The following is a 19,878-nucleotide window of genomic DNA, read 5'->3' as shown; positions in this document are numbered from 1 at the left end:
ACAATGTTTAGGGAACCAACCCAAGGAGAACCAACCCCTATAACTTTAGGGCACCAACCCAAGGAGCACCAACCCCTAATTTTATGAGCACCTACTCAAAGGAGAACCTACCCTTGTTTCGAGTATCCACTCAGATATTTAGAGTGATTGTTTAAGTTTACAATGCAATGATAAATCCTTGTTACAAATGCTTTTTGTAACACTTGTAGATTTCTCATAACATGAGATTGACTTTCTCTACCTGCTGAAGTTATTTCTCTATTTCTTCTCTATCCTCTATCTGGTTATCTTTGTTTCTTTGCTACAACATTACTATCCAAAATACTCTATTCTTGTTGTTGGTATTATGGATGACTTTGTCATGTGTTACACTGGTTTTTTCATTGATGTCAACACTTGTCTTCTTGGAGGTTTACATTATATTCACCGGTATGGTTAGTGGCTTATGCACAGTCACTAGTATGTGTTCACCAGCAGGTTATATTGTTCAACGACAATGATGATGGCTCATTATCATCTAGAGATCATGTGGTTATGTTAAAGACATGGATTGGAAGCTTGGTTTTGGTGTTTTTCTTATTGGTATAATCCGGTTGATAGATTTTCCTTTACCAGTAGATAGGTCTAGGTTATGGACTGGTACATATTATCTATTCCAGATCAGCATGACACATTATGGCGATGGTTTATGTATTGGTAAATACATTGAGCCGACATATTCTATCACACCAAGACTTATTTGTAATTGATTTAATTGTAATATCTTTAGTGAGCTGACCTATACATTTGGTCTTAGGTTTTGTATAAATGATTAAAAATTCTTGTTGAAGATCAGAATATGAGATATGGTATGAGTGTGTTCAAATATTGAAGAGTGAAAACAAAAAGATCCTTGTGCGAATCACGCAGACATTATTTGAAGGTTGAAGGAAGGTTATGAAGGTTTTTTGAGACTCATGTTCAGAGCTTAACTGGTACTAAATCCAACATTGGAGATGCTATTCTGAGTAGTACATTATAATTAGATTTAACCATCTAATTGTGTAGTCAATGTGAATCCTATTTTGTGATTGAGCAGTCAGCTCTAGGAAGTTGGCCTTTCCGCATATGCAGACCCCATTTGTATACAAATACTATCTACAATAGTATCATCTGATTGTGGGTAAGGTTTCCCACTGTGGTTTTTCCCTTACTAGGTTTCCACATCAAAATCTTTGTGTCATGTGTTGTAATTGTTGTTTATCTTTGTGTTTGATGCATTAAGTTATATGGTATTGCTATATATATTAATTTGTTTTAATGACACTTAAGTTTGGTTTACTAGCATTAAGTTTAAATTGGAATAACTTGCATTTGGATTATAAATTATTGACAATAGGTTCACAACTGATTCACCCCCTCTCTCAGTTGTCCTTCCTGGGACCTAACACTTGCTTTATTTTCCTCTTTTGCAGATGCACACTCTATCTTTCTCTATCGCTCAATACTCACTCTACCTTCGGTAGCAACAATACCACACTATATCTCTACTCTGTATTTTTGTTTCAACTCGTGGAGATATCTTTGTTTTATACCTTAGAAACTGTCTCATCAACCACACCTACCAATATCGAGTCACATTTATAGCAACTACTTGATTGGATTGACTCAATACACATCAAATTTATCTTCTACAACAATCTTGAATATTTAATTCAAGTCGGTTATCTTGGAGATCTACAACTTTGGAGATTTCATTTTTTGTCCTGAATACGATCTCATACTAGTTTTCTATGATAAATGTATTTGGTCTATCCTCAGATCATTCTTTGTACCTAGATTACTAAGTTTAGTAATCTTCCTCTACCCAAACTGATTTTCCCTCCTTCCTCGAGCCACACAACCTACCTAAATTATGATCACCATCAATGCATCTTTCATTACCTCTGAAAGGTTTGACAGCTACCACACATAGATCAACCATCACCAACTTTTGTGTATCATATATCTTCTTCAATCTTCCAAGGTACCATATCTTTGTTTTTCTTTTGTCTAGATCATTCAATCAAAGTTACCTTGCCATCATGTAGATTAGATCTCCTATCGACATGCAGATATGCTATTAATCAACATCCAAGTCACTTGGTTAAACCTAGTCAACAATCCATGTGGACCTTTGAGTCTATCGGCTTACAAAAATGTTGACTGAAACATCCTTGGTGGTCACAATGACCTTAAATTCATTTGATGTGGGATAGCAGGATGCACACCATTTCACCTTTTAACATCCCCACGAGTTCCTCTTTAATTCCATCTGTAAGTTGCAAGATAGTGGTAACATTCACTGCTCTCTTCATATTACCTCACATAACCATCATCTTGTCTACCTTAGCACTGTGGGATAGTGGGATATATATCTCGCTCCACCTTTCATTTTTCCGCATAAATATTTCTCCTCAATTTGAATGTGATAGGATAGTGGGAAGCATTCCTTGTTTCTTCTTCTGTTACCCCACATTGCCTTCAATCTCAAGTCAAACAAGCCATAGGATAGCAGGAGTCACTAGGCCCTGCTTGTAGTTATCCCGCATGCACACCATGCACATACTTTGAATGGTATAGGATACCAGGGGGGAACACATTTCCCTTTGACTTTTCTTTCCCCACGTCGGTTATATAACCCTTGTCTTCAATAGTGCGAGATAGAGGGGAACACATTTTCCTTTGACTTTGATATCCCACAAGGCCACAAGTCCTTGTTCATTACATCGCGGGATAGTGGGGAGTCTTCAAACTCAATGAAAAACTTGTCTCGAGTGACTTTCAACACTCAATCAACATGTTGCGAGATAAGGGAAACACCATTTGCTTTACATAAGAGTTACCCTACACGGTCACTTCCGTGCTCATGAACACATCGTAGAACCCACACAAACACACTCTTAGCATGAGAAAACCACTAAGACGCCAACACGTGTACATATGTGTATAGTTAGATAGATGGGGACCACTCAAATCCAACTTGGACTTTCCAGTTAAGAACAATACTCTAAGTTGAACTGCCATTCTAGTTGAACTACCATGAATCAACGTATTTGAGTGTGCAGTCCTCATGAATTAAAACTGATGGGTTCAATGCATTGTGAGGTATATGTAGATCACCTCCAACACTGATTACACTCCATTTTCTTCTACAGCCTACAACCTTACTTACTGTATAACCTACATGTTATGCGCTTCCCATGTCTTTGTGTTATGCACACCAGCTACATATTTCTTTGCAACCTCTTGACATCCCCGTAAAACTAATTGACATCAATGACAATAATATCAACAAGTTGAATTCTTCCCTTCATGGACATGCAAGAGTACTAAATCAACTAAATAAAGTCTTAGTGCACCCTTATCTTCTTTATCCATAATTTATCTATCAACTTGTGATATAGTAAGATGATTTTTTTAGATATTGAAGCTTATAGATCTCTATCCATATCTTCCATTAAATTTATCAATATGAAATATACTAGATGTGCTTCCCATTTTATAGCTAGAACAAGGTTTTGAAGAAAACCTTAAAAGAATCTTATTGAAAATATATCAATGCACAAGAACCTTTTGTATGCAGGAAAAGCGGGTCAATAGAACTCAAAATGCGAAAAATGGAGCTCTATGGAGCCTTGCTCACACACCCACAGGACTTCTTGGTGCAAGCTATGGAGTCATGAAGTATGACTCAGCTTCCCAAGGATGGTTCCATGGTTCTCTATCTTGCATAGTCCCTCAAACCAATGTTTTTGCTCTCAGATCACTAAGCAAAATGGTTTAGGGATGGCAAATGCAAGAACGAGGGATGCTTTTGTTGATTTAATATGAGGTGCATCCTAAGCTATGCATGATTCTAGAAATGTAATAACCTAACTATAAGATGACAAGGTTAGTAAACAAACTATCCTAGCATACTATATTAGTTCAATGATTTAAGCTATATGATAAGGAACATACTCTAAATTAGCATATTTAGATTAATTCCTTTTTAAAAGAGAGGCTAAATGATGAGCATATATCAAATGTGAAAGCTTGAATGTATTTGAGCATAAGTATGATACTAAAGACTTGGATGTTTAAATGGAGGAATGAGAGCTCTATTTATAGCAAAATTAGGGCAATGGATGGCCAGGATTGAAAGGATTAATCAAGGGTTGAGTTTGAAAGTTGGGAATCCATGTTTACAATTGGCACCGATGAAATGGTGACAAATGTCAACATAAGACTAGTCGAGAAAAGGGGTTGGAGACATTAAATGCCTGAGAAGACCTCATGGTTATCTTAGGGGGTAAGGGTCAAGCTTAAGTTAAGATTACCCATTGGATTAAGATTTTATCAAAGGATAAACCCTTGTGCAAATAATTAAGGGATAACCATGGTCAAAGAAATGAATGCTTGATGAGACCCTTGGGTTACATGGAGGTTGAGTTTAGAGAAAGTCTCTAATCATGCAAGGGGGTTGAGTTAACCATTAATGGTTTGTAAGAGAAAGTTGTTGGAGACTTGGAGCCTTTAATGGTTATTGAAGACTTTGAGGGTTTGAGAAGTGACTTCCCTTTGTTTAGGGATGCGACAATATTTAGGAGATGGGTTAGGTTATTTAGAAGTGATTAGAAAAGTCTAGAAGGGGGGTTAGGAATAGGGTTTAGGAAGCAAGTGGGAGATGTAGGATTTTGCAAGTGGATGGAGGGATAATAGGATTTTAATTGAATAAAATGAATTTCATTCAATTTGGTTGTAATTGGGGAAATCAAATAAATTAGATTTATTCAATTTAGGATAAACTATTTAATTAAATTTGAATTTAATTAAAAGTGGATAGAAGGGATTTAATTGAATAAAATTATTTATTCTTTAAATGGTAAAAAGAAGTCTAGTGAATTTAATTTAAATAAATTGAGTAATTTACTTAATTTAAATAGAAGAATGTGGGTGAATCAATTAAATTAGATTTAATTAAATAGAGAAATGAACATAAAATATTCATTTAGGAATATGGTCATTTTTATACATCCCCATTTTGAAGTGACGTGTGTGCACATGTTATTTCAAAGAAAATGTTGTGTTATCATGATTTATGATCGAATGCAATTTTATGTTGCTTTTATGATTTTCAATTCGTGCCCCAGATTTGATTTGTTGGTGATGCCCCCTCGGGAGATAAATCAATATCTGGAAAATTTTGATTGGATTTGGTTATGTGTGTTTGGTGTGTATGATTTTGTCTATGTGAAATGTTTAAATTGATTCATCTCCTGATAATTTACACATTTTAGGGTATAAGGGAGACTGTGAGCAAATTACATGGCCATTTCCCTAACCCTAATTTCATTTTTCTCCTATAAAAGGGGAAGACTGCTTTGATTTGATTTATTTGTGCACTGTTGACTTTGGAGAAAGAGATTTTGGAGAGAAGTCAAAATGCCCATTCTGTATTCTAGGCATCATTTTGAGCACGTTTGGAGGCACCAAAGACCTGTTGCATATGGACCACTAGTAAATCAACGCCTTTGACCATTTTTTGATTTTTGATTTTGTCATTTTTGGTCAGTTTTTTATTTTTGAAATCCGGTTTCATCGGTTTAGCGCGTAGAAGTCATAATTTAGCACATATGATAATTTAGGTAGCACATATGATAATTTAGGTAGCACATAGCATTTTAAGTTAGGGCCACATCCGAAATAAATAGGGTAGTGCATGGTGGTAGAATAGCGCATGTTGAACACAAGGTAGCGTGTCAGGTCAACAGGGTAGTGCTTGAGTTAGACCTAGTGCATAAGGGTCACAGGGGTTCACATGGGTAAGGGGATTTAGCGCATAGGATAGACCTAGCGCATAGGGTTAAATAGGTAGTGTCAGCATGTTATAGGTTAGCGCATAAACTAGTTTTAGCGCATAGGGTAGGTTGAGGGGTGCATGGGGGGGGAAAAGGATAGCGCATAGAGTCAGTCTAGTGCATAGGATTATAGATTAGCACATGGGGAAAACAACTTAGTGCATGGGTGTATTTTAGCGCGTAGACAATCTGTTTTAGCGCATCATGAAAAATTTTGTGAGATGGGGTGATTTGTGAATGAGAAAAATTGATAGGATAAGGCCAGTTTTTGTCAGGATAGTTGTAATTTGTGTTTTGCTATGTTTTGCTGTCATGGTTTTTATTGATTTGTCCAATATGAGTGTGGATATAACTTGTTTTGATTTGTGATATGTCAAGTTATGCATAGATATTAATGTGTTGTTTTGATCAAAGTATGATTTGTTTTCGCACTGTGTTTCAAGTTCATTGTGTGGAGCCTGATTTGTGTTACAAGCTGATATGGGTTGGAAACTTGAGTTGTTTTACAAGCTAATATGGGTGGGAAACTTGAGTTGTTTTACAAGTTTATGTGATTTGGAGACTTGAGTTGTTTTACAAGTTTTGATATGGTTTTTGATAACTTGAGTTGTTTTACAAGCTGATATGAAATGATAGGATGTTGAACTTCATGTAGATGAGCAAATTGTTTCATGTTTTTGATGTGATTTTGATTTTGATATCTTTGTTTTGATTTGGAAACTGATATTGGACTTGTTTTTGCTAGTTGACAGGAGCGATTGTGCGTGGTTCAGTCACGTGAGTGATTTCCTAGGCCTTAGACTTTGATACCACGGTTGGCACAGGTTGACCTTGACATTATCGAGAGATACGGTATTTCTTCCCTGTTGGATATGCCTCAGTTCACTATGAATCGGGGTTTACTTACAGTGCCCACAGAGAGGTGGCACAGCGACACGAACACCTTCCACTTTGCCACAGGTGAGATGACAATCACGCCAAAGGACTGTTACAAGATTCTGCGCATACCAGTAGTAGGTTCACTACTACCTTATGAGTAGTCGAAGGAGGGTGGTATAGAGGCACTTCGTCGCATATTCCATGATGAGATAGTATGTTGATATGAGATCCCTCGGCAGGAGTTCCTGGACTTGGATTATGCACCGCTTCTATCAGTACTGGCAAGGTTTATAGGTGGCTTTCTATGTCCTAACCATAGGTCGAAGGGACTATCTGTGGGATGGGGACTGGTTTTAGAGGATATGGTGACACAGGGTCGCAGGTGCGCATGGGGATCGGCTATGCTAGCCCATCTGTACAGGGATTTGCACGAGGTGGTATACCTGGGTTATGACAGTTTGTTAGTTGGCATGACGCTCCTATAGCTATGGTGTTGGGAGCACATTCTGGCAGCCAGGCCATTAGCAGATAGAGATAGGCTCGTTGGACGTGCCTATGCCTATGGTTACAGGGGTCTAGTTGTCTAGCGTAAGCTGGGCAAACTGGAGCATTGGAGGAGAGTGTTGGATGACATTGATACGGTCACTTGGTTACTGTATACAGGGTGTTAGGTATGGGCGGAGGACGAGATGGAGATGCCCTATGTTTTCATAATGAGATACCTGATCAGGAGGACCCCATTCATGTTCGAGATGTTCGTGGTCACCAGAGTTTGTGACAGTTTGGTTGAAAGAAGGGTATACCTCAAGGGGCTTGTTTGTATTCACATCAGAGGTAGGACATACCAGATTGGGGTCCGACTATTGACAGTGTGGTGGCTGTAGAGGAGTTTGTCAGCTTAGCGGGCCAGATATGGGATTATGCCCCAAAGATTTTGGATGCGGGCATGATAGACGAGTTTGCCAGATTGTTCGCCGTGCGGGCAGTGGTGAGGATATCAGATCCAGAGGAGATGCAGCCATCGTTTGATGATGATGATGATGAGGGAGGTGGAGATGATGAGGATGATGGAGATGGTGGAGGAGGACAATGAGGGAGAGGAGATCAGGGGAGGAGAGGAGATAGAGGGAAGAGAGGAGATAGAGGTTTGTAGAGAGCATTTAGATAGGTGGTGATGGATACAGGGAGAGGCGGGTTGACCCTTAGAGTAGGTGGAGAGGGGAGGATGGGAGAGGTTTTAGCTGCAGTGGGGGGAACTGACGAGGCAACACAGCTAGTTCAGAGGAGGAGGATGGATGCGCTCCTGCCTCCAGCACCGAGGACAGGTAGAGGGAGAGGGGATACCCCTGCATAGGTACCGCTATGGGTCCAGATCCCCACTCATGTTGAGGATGCATAGATTAGGACCCTATAGGTGATGGTACAGTAGCTACAGGCATAGCTATTGACATATCAGCGGTAGATTGCATAGTTGACCACTAAGCAAGACATGGAGATAGAGCGGCGGGGTCAAGCAGAGGAGCTTGCGGTGAGCATGCAGAGAGCAGTAACAGGTGGTCTGATGAGAGACACCCTGAGAGAGCTATCTTTGAGAGCTTAGGAGGAAGAGTACTACCATCATCACTATGAGGTTGCGGTACCCAGGGATCGCTAGTACAGAGCTTTACACAGTCGAGATCCAATCAATCTCAAGATACTGGGTCGTGGTCAGAGAGCCGAGGGGTGACAAGGCCATCAAGACATGATCCCCTTGGAGATCCAGGGGTGGGGACTTCTGGAGCTAGACCATCTCCATCAGGGGATAGCCATACTTGAGAGACATTGTCTCCATTGTATTTTTTATCATTGTATTCTTTGTACTAGGTAGAGATACGACATATTTTGTACATTTTGATCATTTTTTAGATATATATATATATATATACGACATCATTGTCTTTGATCATGTGGTGTGTTACATGGATGTATGTGCTATGCATTCTTTTCTTTACTTTATGATGATGCAATGCTTAAATATATGATATAATGTATGATGCAGGATGTATGCTTTGATATGTTGTGAGATGTATCTTGAAAATGAGATGTATGACAATGATATGCTGTGAGATGTATCTTGAAAATGAGATGTATGATAATGATATGTTGTGAGATGTATCTTAAAAATAAGATGTATGATAATGATATGCAACTAATTGTTTTTGGAGCATCCTCATTCTGTATTTGCCATCCTGATATAACCATATGTTATTTGCTTTTGAGATAAGTGTCATCATTGAGCATTGATTTGATTTTGGGATATGTTGAAAATTTATAGAAGCATAATGGTATAATTGAACCATAATGACTTGAGAAAAATTTACATGATGTTTGATTTTGCAAGATAGCACAAGCATCAAGGTATAATTGAACCAAGATGACCAGAGTGTGGATTGCGTATAAACAGACAAGATTAAACCATTTGTATGCACAAATTGGATCATGCCTTCACTGACATTCGATGTATCACGTCTTGAGGCAAGTATTGACATAGTACAAATGATCACCTCCCAGATAGAAAACTAAGAAAATATTGGAGTTTCCCCATGATCTCTAGCTTTGAAGCATTTTAGTGAGAAAAGGCAGAGAATCCAATAATTTAAAAAGTTCAAAATGCAAAAATAGTCAAGATTTTATGCGATAATGCAACATTTAGTACTTCAGAAAATCATCCATCTTTGGTATTTCTTGTGCGGCTTTGTTGTTGCTTTTGCGATGAAGTTTAGTTTTGTTCATTGGATGCTTTGGTTTTGAGTTTTTGCCAATAGTTTCGATGTCTTGAATGTGTTGCAAATTTTGATGATTTATTGCCCCTAGCTAAGTGTTCCTCCTGACGTGAATATGTACACTAATTTCCAAGCCATGGTGGAAGGTGGTAAGAGGATATATAGATGGACCAAGATAATGACTATGCTAAGTATGTCCTGAATGGATTTTTGTTAAGTGTTGGGCGATGGCCGATAGTGTTTTATGGTGAAGAGAAGACTATGGATATAGATAGAGGAGCCGTCCTCTCACAATAGCACCTGTTACCAGGTTTTCACCAGTTGCTTTTATTGTACCTTGTTATTTTCTTTTTCTGGATTTTTTGATTTTTTTTCTTGTTTTGGCTTTTTCCGTGCATTAGACTTCCTTAGATATAGCATTTCTTCAGGTGACTACTGTTAGTTGGTTTTGCGAGCACATCTCCTTCTGAAGTTGTTAGCTGATATGCGCTTGATCCATAGGTTGATATGATGACATAGGGACCTAACCAGTTAGGCTCAAATTTTCCTTTCTTTTCCCGATCTTGCTGGTTTTTAGGATTTTCTTTGAGTACCAGGTTGCCAATTTTGAAGATTTGAGGAATGACTTTGTGGTTATAGTTGCGGCACATGCATTGCTAATATGCTTTGAGATGAGTGTAAGCATGCTGATGTCTTTCATCTAATAGTTCAAGTTCTTGCAGTCGGTTAACTCGATACTCTTCATCTGGGATTAAACCTTTCAAAGATACTCTGAGAGATGGGATTTCTACCTCCATAGGTAAAATGGCTTCTGATCCATATACCAATGAGTATGGTGTTTCTCCTATAGGCATACGGATGCTGGTTTTGTAGGCCCAAAGTGCTGGATTAAGTTGTACATGCCAATCTTTGCCTGCATCATTCACTGTTCTCTTGAGAATCTTCAGTATTGTTTTGTTGGATGCTTCTGCTTGACCATTTCCCTTTGGGTAGTATGGTGTAGAGAATCGATGTTGGATTTTGAACTTTTCACATAGTTCTTGTACATCTTGGTTTTTGAAAGGTCATCCATTATCTGTGATGATTGAACTTGGAATACCATATCTGCAAATCAGATAATTTAGGATAAAAGAGGTAATTTGTTTCCCAGTTACTATGGTCAAGGGAACTGCTTCTATCCATTTGGTAAAGTATTATGTTGTAGTTATAATGAACTTGTGTCCATTTGAAGATGAAGGATGAATTTTGCCGACCAAGTCTAGTCCCCACTGACAAAAGGGCCAGGATGTTGTAAATGGCTATAGTTCCTATGCTGGTGCATGTATCAGATTCCCATGGATCTGGCATTTAGGACATTTCTTGGTAAAGTGGTAAGAATCTTTCTCCATTGTAGGCCAGTAGTATCCCATCCTTAGAAGATTTTTAGCAAGAGTAGTCCCACCTGAATGTGTTCCACAAATACCTTCGTGAAGCTCATGTAAAGTGGAATCAGAATCATTATGATCAAGGCAACGAAGAAGAGTACCATCTAGACCTTGATGGTACAAAGTATTAGCAGTAAGGGTATAATGGGCAGCTTGTCGGATAAAATTACATTTTTGGTTACGGGATTGGTCAATGGGTAAGATATTGTTCTTAAGGTAGTCATATATCAGTCCATATAATGGAGAATCTGAACCAGTCAAGGCATAGATAACATGGGATTCAGAGTGGTCATAGGCTGGGGAGAACAGTCGCTCTACTAGGAACTTGTAACGACTTTGTTGTTCTGGAATTTGTCGTAATGAAGCGATAGTAGCCATGGCATTGGCTGCTTTGTTGTTCAACCTTGGTATCTGCTCAAAGGTGATGTGCACAAAATACTATTTGAAGTCATCCACCATTCATTTGTAGGGTAGCAACTTGTCATCCTTTGTTTGATAGTCATTGTTGATCTGATTGACGACTAGTTGTGAATCTCCGTAGACTTTTAACTCCATAATTTTCCATTCTACAGCCATTTTGATGCCTATAACCAATGCCTCATATTCAGCCACATTATTTGTGCATGGGAACATAAGCCTATATAATCTTGGTATAGTGTGTCCTTCTAGAGTGATGAAAAGAATACCAGCACCTGAACCATGTTGGGTGTAGGATCCATCAAAGTATAGAGTCCATTGTTTGGTAAAAAGAGCAAGAACATCCCTGTCCAAAAATTCAATCTCCATAGTTTGTTTGTCTGGTAGCAGTGCTTTGGCTAGTTGATCTGCGATTGCTTGTCCTTTGATGGCTCATCTTTCTGTGCATTGGATGTCGAATTCACTGAAATCATGACCCATTTAGCCAATCATCCAGTAAGAGCTACTTTGCTGAGTAGATATTTGAGAGGATCAATTTTTGCTACTAGCTTAATGGTGTGTGCTAGCATATAATGTCAGATCTTATGAGATGCAAAGACCACTATTAGGCAATCCTTTTCAATGAATGTATAGTTGAGTTCATAGCCATTTAATGTCCTACTGATGTAGTAGATGGTTCGTTCTTTTCCTTGCTGATCTTCTTGTGCTAATAGTGCCCCCAGCAATATATCTGTTGTTGAGATATATAGGATAAGTGGCTTTGCTGTGACTGGTGGTACTAGAACTGGTGGATTCATCAGGTACTGTTTGATTTGATAAAAAGATTCTGCACACTTGGCCTCCCATCTGAATGGTACATTTTTGTGTAGTAAATGATTGAATGGTAGACTTTTATCGGCTAGTTGAGCGATGAATCACCTGATTGATTGGAGCCATCCTTGTAGAGATCTGAGTTGACTGATATTATTTGGTGGTGGCATCTCCATAATGGCTTGGACCTTTGTTGGATCTACTTCAATACCATTAGCTAAGACTATGTAGCCTAGTAACTTGCCTAATGTAACCTCGAAGACACACTTCTTAGGGTTGAACCTGACTTGGAATTTCTCCAATTGATCGAAGATCTTTGTGAGGATGCTTAGATGTTCCACTCTAGTGAAGGATTTAGCTAGTAAATCATCCATGTAATCTTCCATAAATGTGTGCATCATGTCATGAAAGATTGTTGTCATTGATCTTTGATAAGTAGCCCCTACATTTTTTAAGCCAAAAGGCATAACATTCCAATAGTACGTTCCCCAAGGACAGTTGAATGTGGCTTTATCTTGATCTTCTAGGGCTATTTTGATTTGATTATAGCCTGAAAAACCATCCATTAGTGAGAGCATTGCATGGCCCACTGTGAGGTCTATAATTATGTCGACATTGGGTAGAGGAAAGTCATCTTTTGGACAAGCTTTGTTGACATCTCGATAATCAATGCAGTTTTTGATACTGTCATCTGGTTTTGATACTGGTACTATATTAGAAATCCATTCTACATAGTCAATGGGTTAGATGAATCCGACATCTAATAGTTTCTTCAGTTTAGTTTTGACCATGAGTGCCACCTATGGATTCATCTTTCGTAGCTTTTGTTTGACTGGTTTAACTCCTGGAGAGATGGACAAGTGATGCATGATTAAGTGTGGATCGACTCCAGGCATATCAGCATATGACCAAGCAAAGTTAATTTGTTGTTCTTTAAAGAAAATGATAAATGTTGATCTTTCCTCCTCTGTCAGAGATTTTACAAGGTGTATGTTTTTGACTATTTCTATGGTACCAATGTTGATTGATTGAGTGGGCTCAATCAATATGGTTGATCGCTCATGAAAGTGTTTAGGAAGAGTGTCAAGTCTCCCATCGTTAGGTGCCTTAAAAAGGTTTTCACCCTCAGATGTGTCCTTTATTTTTACTTTTTTGTGATCTAGAGCTTCCATTGACTGGTTTTAAGCACCAGATCTTTTACTTGGTTCATTTTTGTGACTGAGAGACTTGGCACTCCCTGATTGGCAGACATCATTACCTTGTTCACTGGTAGAGCCTATTTTCGGGTTAACGATACATAGGTAGTGGATAATAGATTCATCATCTGGGAAAATCAGTATATCATGGATTTCAGGTTCATCCCAGTTTATGAGGTCAGGAAAGACAAGTGGTAAGGAATCATTAGGTGGATCAAGTTCTGCTACTATAAGTGTCAAGATAGAGGTTTCATCATGATTGTTCTTGGTTTTAAAGAAGTCCAGGATTTCATTGAGGTCTTCGATAGTATTATCTTCTGTATAGACTTGTTCATAATGTTTCTATTCACTTTCCTTGGCATCATAGATGTTTTGTGGTCTAAATTCAAGAGGTCTATCTTCTGTGTTATGCTCTTCCTGAGAAAGGGGTATGGTGCCAATGTTATTAGGGATATCTATAGTAGCATTTGAGCAGGTGCCCCACTCATATTCATTAGAATCAGTCTCTGAGGCATCATCCTAGATTCTATCAGTGTTGTAAACTGGTATGTTGTATGGTGAAAATAAATCTTTGATAATGGATACCATTTTGATAGGTTTTGTTGATTCGGTGTTAGATCCTGCTTCTACTTTCTATATTTGTTCATAGACTGTGCCTCCTTGGGGAGAAATAATGGTATCCTAAGATGATTTTATTTGTTCTTGACATAGTGGATTTTGAATATGAGCTACTGCTATAGATATGGCCTTCTTGTGGCTTAGAAGCTTGTCCTGATGTAACTTCTATTCTTGATGTTCCAGTGCCTTGCGGATTGTTTCTGCTGACTCAAATAGTGCTTCCTACCAGGATTCTTCTTTGTACTTCTTCTTTACTTTCCATTGAGGTTTTGCAGTTATGCGTGGCGGTTTTCTTAATAGGAAAGTGAGCTTACAACCCAATCCTATTTTGTCTCTACTGGGCTATGAAGGAAGATCTATGGGTTCAGTGACTCCTTCTTTGCATTTCCCAATAGGTCCTTTATCATCATATCCCATTTGCTGCATGATTAAGTATCCTTTTCCATATAGGTGTGTTGGTAGAACAATGTCCAAAGTAGCTGCTCTATTATCTTCTTCCTCATCTTGGTATAACCAACTAAGAATGTCCTTATCTTCTGATTCACGTGCTAGAGTGCCCAATTGGATGAAGGTACCATCAAATTTGGTGATGGGTTGAGTTACCAGATGCGTTGATGTAGTAGGAAATCCATGAGATCTGGGTGACATTGGTAATTTGGCCAAAAATAGGGGTTCCAAAAAGTATTCTCCCATACCTTGGTCTTTGATTTGCATTTGCTATTTGAAATCTCCAGATAATGAGTTGGGCTCTGCTCTTTGTAGATCTAATGTGGAAGATCGTTGTTTTTCTCTATTATGAGGAACTAAACTATCCTGGGCTGCCCCCATTATGTTGCAATGTTGAAATGGATTGTGATCAGTAGATATGGAGATTTCTTGTCCATCATAAGGAAATTTGACATACTGGTGATATGTAGAAGGCACTGCTTGCATTTCATTTATCTAGGGTCACCCTAATAAAATATTGTAGGTGAGATCTATGTCTAAGACCTGACACATAGTATCCTTTTGCACTGGTCCTACTTGAATGGGTAACATCACAGTTCCTTTAGAGGACCTTTCATCATCATCATAGGCCTTTATGGTAATCTTCTTACAGGGATCAATAGACTCTTCTAAGAAGCCTAATGCACAGATAAGCTTTAAAGTACATATATTAAGTCCAGCTCCTCCATCTATTAAGACTCTTTTTACTTGGTGTTTGCAAATGATGACTTCAATATGGAGAGGAGTGTTATGCAAATGACTCAAGGAAGTATTATCCTGCTCTGAGAAGGTGAGATTATGAGGTCCTATCATATGGGTGACCATAGCTTGAAATCTGTCTATATCTAGATCTTGAGGTACATTGGTTTCCAATAGCGCTTGTTCCAATATGTTTTTGTGTTTGGGTGATAGCTTCAGCGATTCTAGTATAGATATCTGAGCTGGAGTTTTGCGTAGTTGGCTAACCAAATCATATTGGATCTTTGGTGTAGTAGTTGTAGGCGCTGTATGTCCTTTTAAGACATATTTCTGAGTTTGGGTTGTTACATTGACAAATTCATGATCACACTGATCTCAGATGGTGATGACATTTACTTGATGATCTTCAGTTGATATGTGATTTATGGTGTTATTGTAGATATGGTTGATACGAGATTCGCATGTATCGTTCGAGGTTGAAGCTCCATCTTTGTTGTAATTTGGAAGAGGATTTTTAAAGGCTCCATGGTCACCATTCATTTTGAGACCATCTACCATTAAGTCAACTCGATCAATCATGTCTTGCACAATGTTTTTCAATCTCATGCAATCGTTCATCCGATGACCCTTGTTACAATGGAAATCACAATAGTGCGAATCATTCTACCACGGTGGTTTGATTTGGGGTTCATAGTTGTTGATTGCAGGAAAGGAGAGAATTTTGTTTGCCAGAAGCTCTTTGAATGCTGATTCTAGTGATTGCCCCAGTGGTGTGAAGACACGCTTTTGGAAATTGTTTGTGCTGTCGCGTGAATTGTTGTTAGGTCCTGGATTCATTTTTTTTCTTTGAGTATCGTTGGTGTTGTTTGTGTTGAGTTGTCCTTGATTAGTGTTTGGTGCATATGCGTTAGCATTTGGATTAGTACTTTTAGCATTTTTCATATTCTGAGGATTTCCGGATAATGCAAGCACTGGTTGCTTAGATTTTGGATCATGTGATTCATTGTTGCCTTCGTTTTTGTTTCGAGTCCAGAATCGAGATTTGTCCAAGTTGCTATTGTTCTGGTTATTGTAGTTTGATGAGTTTGTTCCTTCCTTGAAGAATTTGAGTGTTCCCTTTTTGACACACGCTTCCTCTACTTGAATGTTGTTTTCAATCAATTTAGCAAAAGATGGTATACATTGGAGTTTTAGCCTATAACTCATTTCACCATTCAAATTGTCAATGAAGATTTCCATTTTCTCCTTTTCGGGAATATCTCGAGGATATCGTGATACCATACATCACCAGCATTGAAGGAATATCATGAATGTTTCGTTGTTCTTTTGTTTAGTGTTGCAGACGTCTAGCATGGTTATAGCAGGTTGGATGTTATAGGAGTATTGGGTTATGAACTTGTTAACCAATTCATCAAATGATCTAATAGGTGGTGTAATTTTGGATAACCATTCCATTGTTTGTCCTCCCAAGCTTTCTGGGAATAACCTCATCAGATAGATGTCATCATGAGCAAACTCAAGACTCATGGTACAGAATTCTCTGACATGATCATAGGGATCACTTTTTCCATTGTATTTGTCAAATTTAGGCACATTTGAGTTTGGAGGAAAAGGGATCATGTGCAATCTCCTGTCAAAAGGATAAGGGAATATTTTGTTTAAAGAGTACCGTACTATTGTCCCTTGTTTTATGTCTTGCATTTGCCTTTGCAACATTTGCATTTGTTGAGTAAGGGCAGCCAAAGGTACATTATTTTGCCGAGGGAAAAGTTCTTCCCTTGTATTGATCCTGGGTTGGAACGGTGTTTAGAATGGTATGTTTTGTTCAGGAATGTATTATCTTGGTGTATGTTGCTCTGGTATGTTTTGATCCGGGATGTTTTGCATTGGTGTATGTTGTTCGGGTATGTTTTGATCCAGGATGTTTTGTTCAGGGTTTCAGATTTCCCTTTCTCATTGTCATTCTTGATATTTGTAATGCTGAGGGTATGTCCTAAACACATCTGCATCAAAGTTGTCAGGGAGTTTTACTCCTTTACTTGTGAGCATGAGCAAATATTTGTCTTTGTCATTTTCCATGAGCATTTCTACAAGCTTTTGGAATGAAGCATTTTCCTAACATTCCTAAAGAAGCACTTCAGAAATTTTAGTATCCTCTAGGTGTGGACCCTCAAAAGGATTTGACAACCTTTGATTCATACTAGACTCCGTGTGTGTCTTGCTCTATCGGCTTTGTTGAGAGTGAGTTATAGGCATTTTAGTAGAAACTTTCAGTGACGAAGGGGACAAAATCCTCTTCAATGTGGTGCTTGGGGGTTGGAGGTTCTGGCCGGGGTGTGTTATAAGTGATACACTCATCGGGTAAGAATGTCGGATTGATCCTTCCTCCATGGTTTATGATTTGATTAAAAGCGGACTTTTGACAATATGCCCTAGTCTTTAAAGGCTCTTTGTCAAATTCATTGGATTTGTTTTGGATATAACGTTTGACGTGATGAAGGAATACTCGATGAGATTTGAAGAGTTGACGATTGATGTATAAAAACTTATTTCTCTTGATGAATTTGGAAAAACTAGGTTGTTGTTTCTTCAACGTGATGTTATGGTAAAGGTTCTTTCTTCTCAGAATATGGGGATTAGTCATACATGAGTGATCAATGGTTTCCTTTGATTTGTTTGGATTCAGTTGATCTTGTTTTGAAAAGTTCAAGTCTTACTCTATCAAAATGAAGGTTTAGACTCCCCTTCATGAAAAAGTGTGCCAAATGATATGGATAAAAGCCTCCCGATATGGAGACTTGATTTGACAACCTGATATTGTTTAAAACAAGTGTTTTTGAGATGAAATCCGTAAGATGGTAAAGGATTCTATTGATACTTATGATGAGGTTTTCGGATTATGATAGGATAGATATGTTTTACCATGTGATCAGTTTTGGATTTTTACAACGTTTGTTTTGACACAAATTTGGCTCAAGAAATAGCTTTTAAAGTCTTGTTTTCGCTACTCCACTTTGATGAGAATTGATGCTGATGAAAAGAGACTTCTGAAAATGTTTTCAAAAATTTTAAAATTCCTCACTGTTTTGCCCCCTGTCTATATGTTTTTGGTCATGTGCTAAAACAGGGATGAAATGTGCTACCAAAATTACTCCACGCGCTAAAAGAATGACCACATGTGCTAGGCTGTCCCCAGCCATGTGCCAAAAGTTTTGACTTTTCAAAATTTGTTTTCTGCCTGTTTGAAAAATTACGCGCTAATCTGGGTGTATGACACGCTAATAGTTAAACCTAATGCGCTAATGTTTGGTTTCCATGCGCTAAGCCAATGCTTCAATGCGCTAGACTATTTTTCTGATGCGCTAAATGTTTTAACACTATTTTGGACTTGGGATAAAATGCTACTGTTTGGAATAGACGTGCTAACTGGATGGTTTTATGCGCTAACTAAAATACCCTATGCGCTAAGGAGTTGTCCCCACATGCTAATCTGTCCTGATTTTTCCTTCAGTTGGTTTTTTTACAATTTTTGTGTTTGATTGTGAGTTTTTCAGCTTTGATAGATGATTTTCTGAAGTAGTAAATGTAAGCACAACACAAAAAGTACAGCCATTTTGCCTAATCTAACAAAAAGTGTATGTTCTGCAAGGATGTGTTCAAATCCCCAATGTTTTAACAGGTTTTGATATGAATAATACACTTCAGAAAGACTCTTTATTCAAAGGTCATAAATAACATCATAGCCCACTAGTCTCAATACTCCATCAGCTCAAGTAGCCGTGTCACCCCCTAGAGGCTGCCCATTTTTTTGCCTTTTGCCAGAAATTAACCCAAAGTGAATTGCTTCACAGTTGAGTAGTTATCTTGGGAGATATATGGTGAGTAATCTTGGGGGCGGATTCTTCCCCACCCTTGCACTATGATGTTATAAATGTCTGGTTACTAACTCAGTGCAAAGTTTCAATTTCTATGGCTTGTAATCAGGCTTCCTGTTCGACCATCAGTGATAAACTCCCTTGGGAGGCTTCCCAACCTTTAGAACAAAGGCTTTATGTATCGCGAGGATACTAGGGAAAGGCTAATCGTTGCACGCAACCGTTGAAAAGGACTTTCATCACTTTTCACTTTTGATTATAGTGGGTTGGAACATTTGGCATCAAAGTCGTTTCCCACTTAGGTCATTCCCTTCACACCAGCCATAAATAGCTTTAAGAGTTGATTTCAACTCCTCACGAAGGCAGGCCTGCTAAAGGATGTAAATGCTTGAAGGAAAGAAAGCTTTTTAAGAGAGGTCTGGCTTTTTGATCACCTAGTTAAGGGGAGAGCATATACCTTCCACTTTCGATACAAGGCAATCAAAGTTCTTTTTAAACCTTCAATTCAGTGATTTGCTAACCTCTATTTGGAGATGTTGCTCCAAAAAAAAAAGTATGGTGTTCCTTTTAACCCTTCATAGCAAAGTGTGTATTTCCGAAAAGCTTCAAAAAATAAACATGGTCAACAAAGTAAATCATGAAAAGGGTAATAACTTCCCTCTTTTGATTGCGAACAAAACTTCGTAAGTGAGGTTCTTTCCCTTGCAAAATTTAAAATGAATCCTTTTATACACCAAAGGATGGTGAGGTTCTTTTTAAAGCTACGTTTGCAAAAAGAAAAGTTTGTATTGTTCCTTTTAGAGCCTAAAATAAAGGTTTTCTCCTATGAAAGCAAGAAAATTTCTGATAGT

Source organism: Cryptomeria japonica, chromosome 7, assembly GCF_030272615.1.
Source record: "Cryptomeria japonica chromosome 7, Sugi_1.0, whole genome shotgun sequence".
NCBI classification, from domain to species: domain Eukaryota; kingdom Viridiplantae; phylum Streptophyta; class Pinopsida; order Cupressales; family Cupressaceae; genus Cryptomeria; species Cryptomeria japonica.
The sequence above is the reverse complement of the archived record's forward strand: the minus strand, read 5'-3'. Positions refer to the sequence as shown.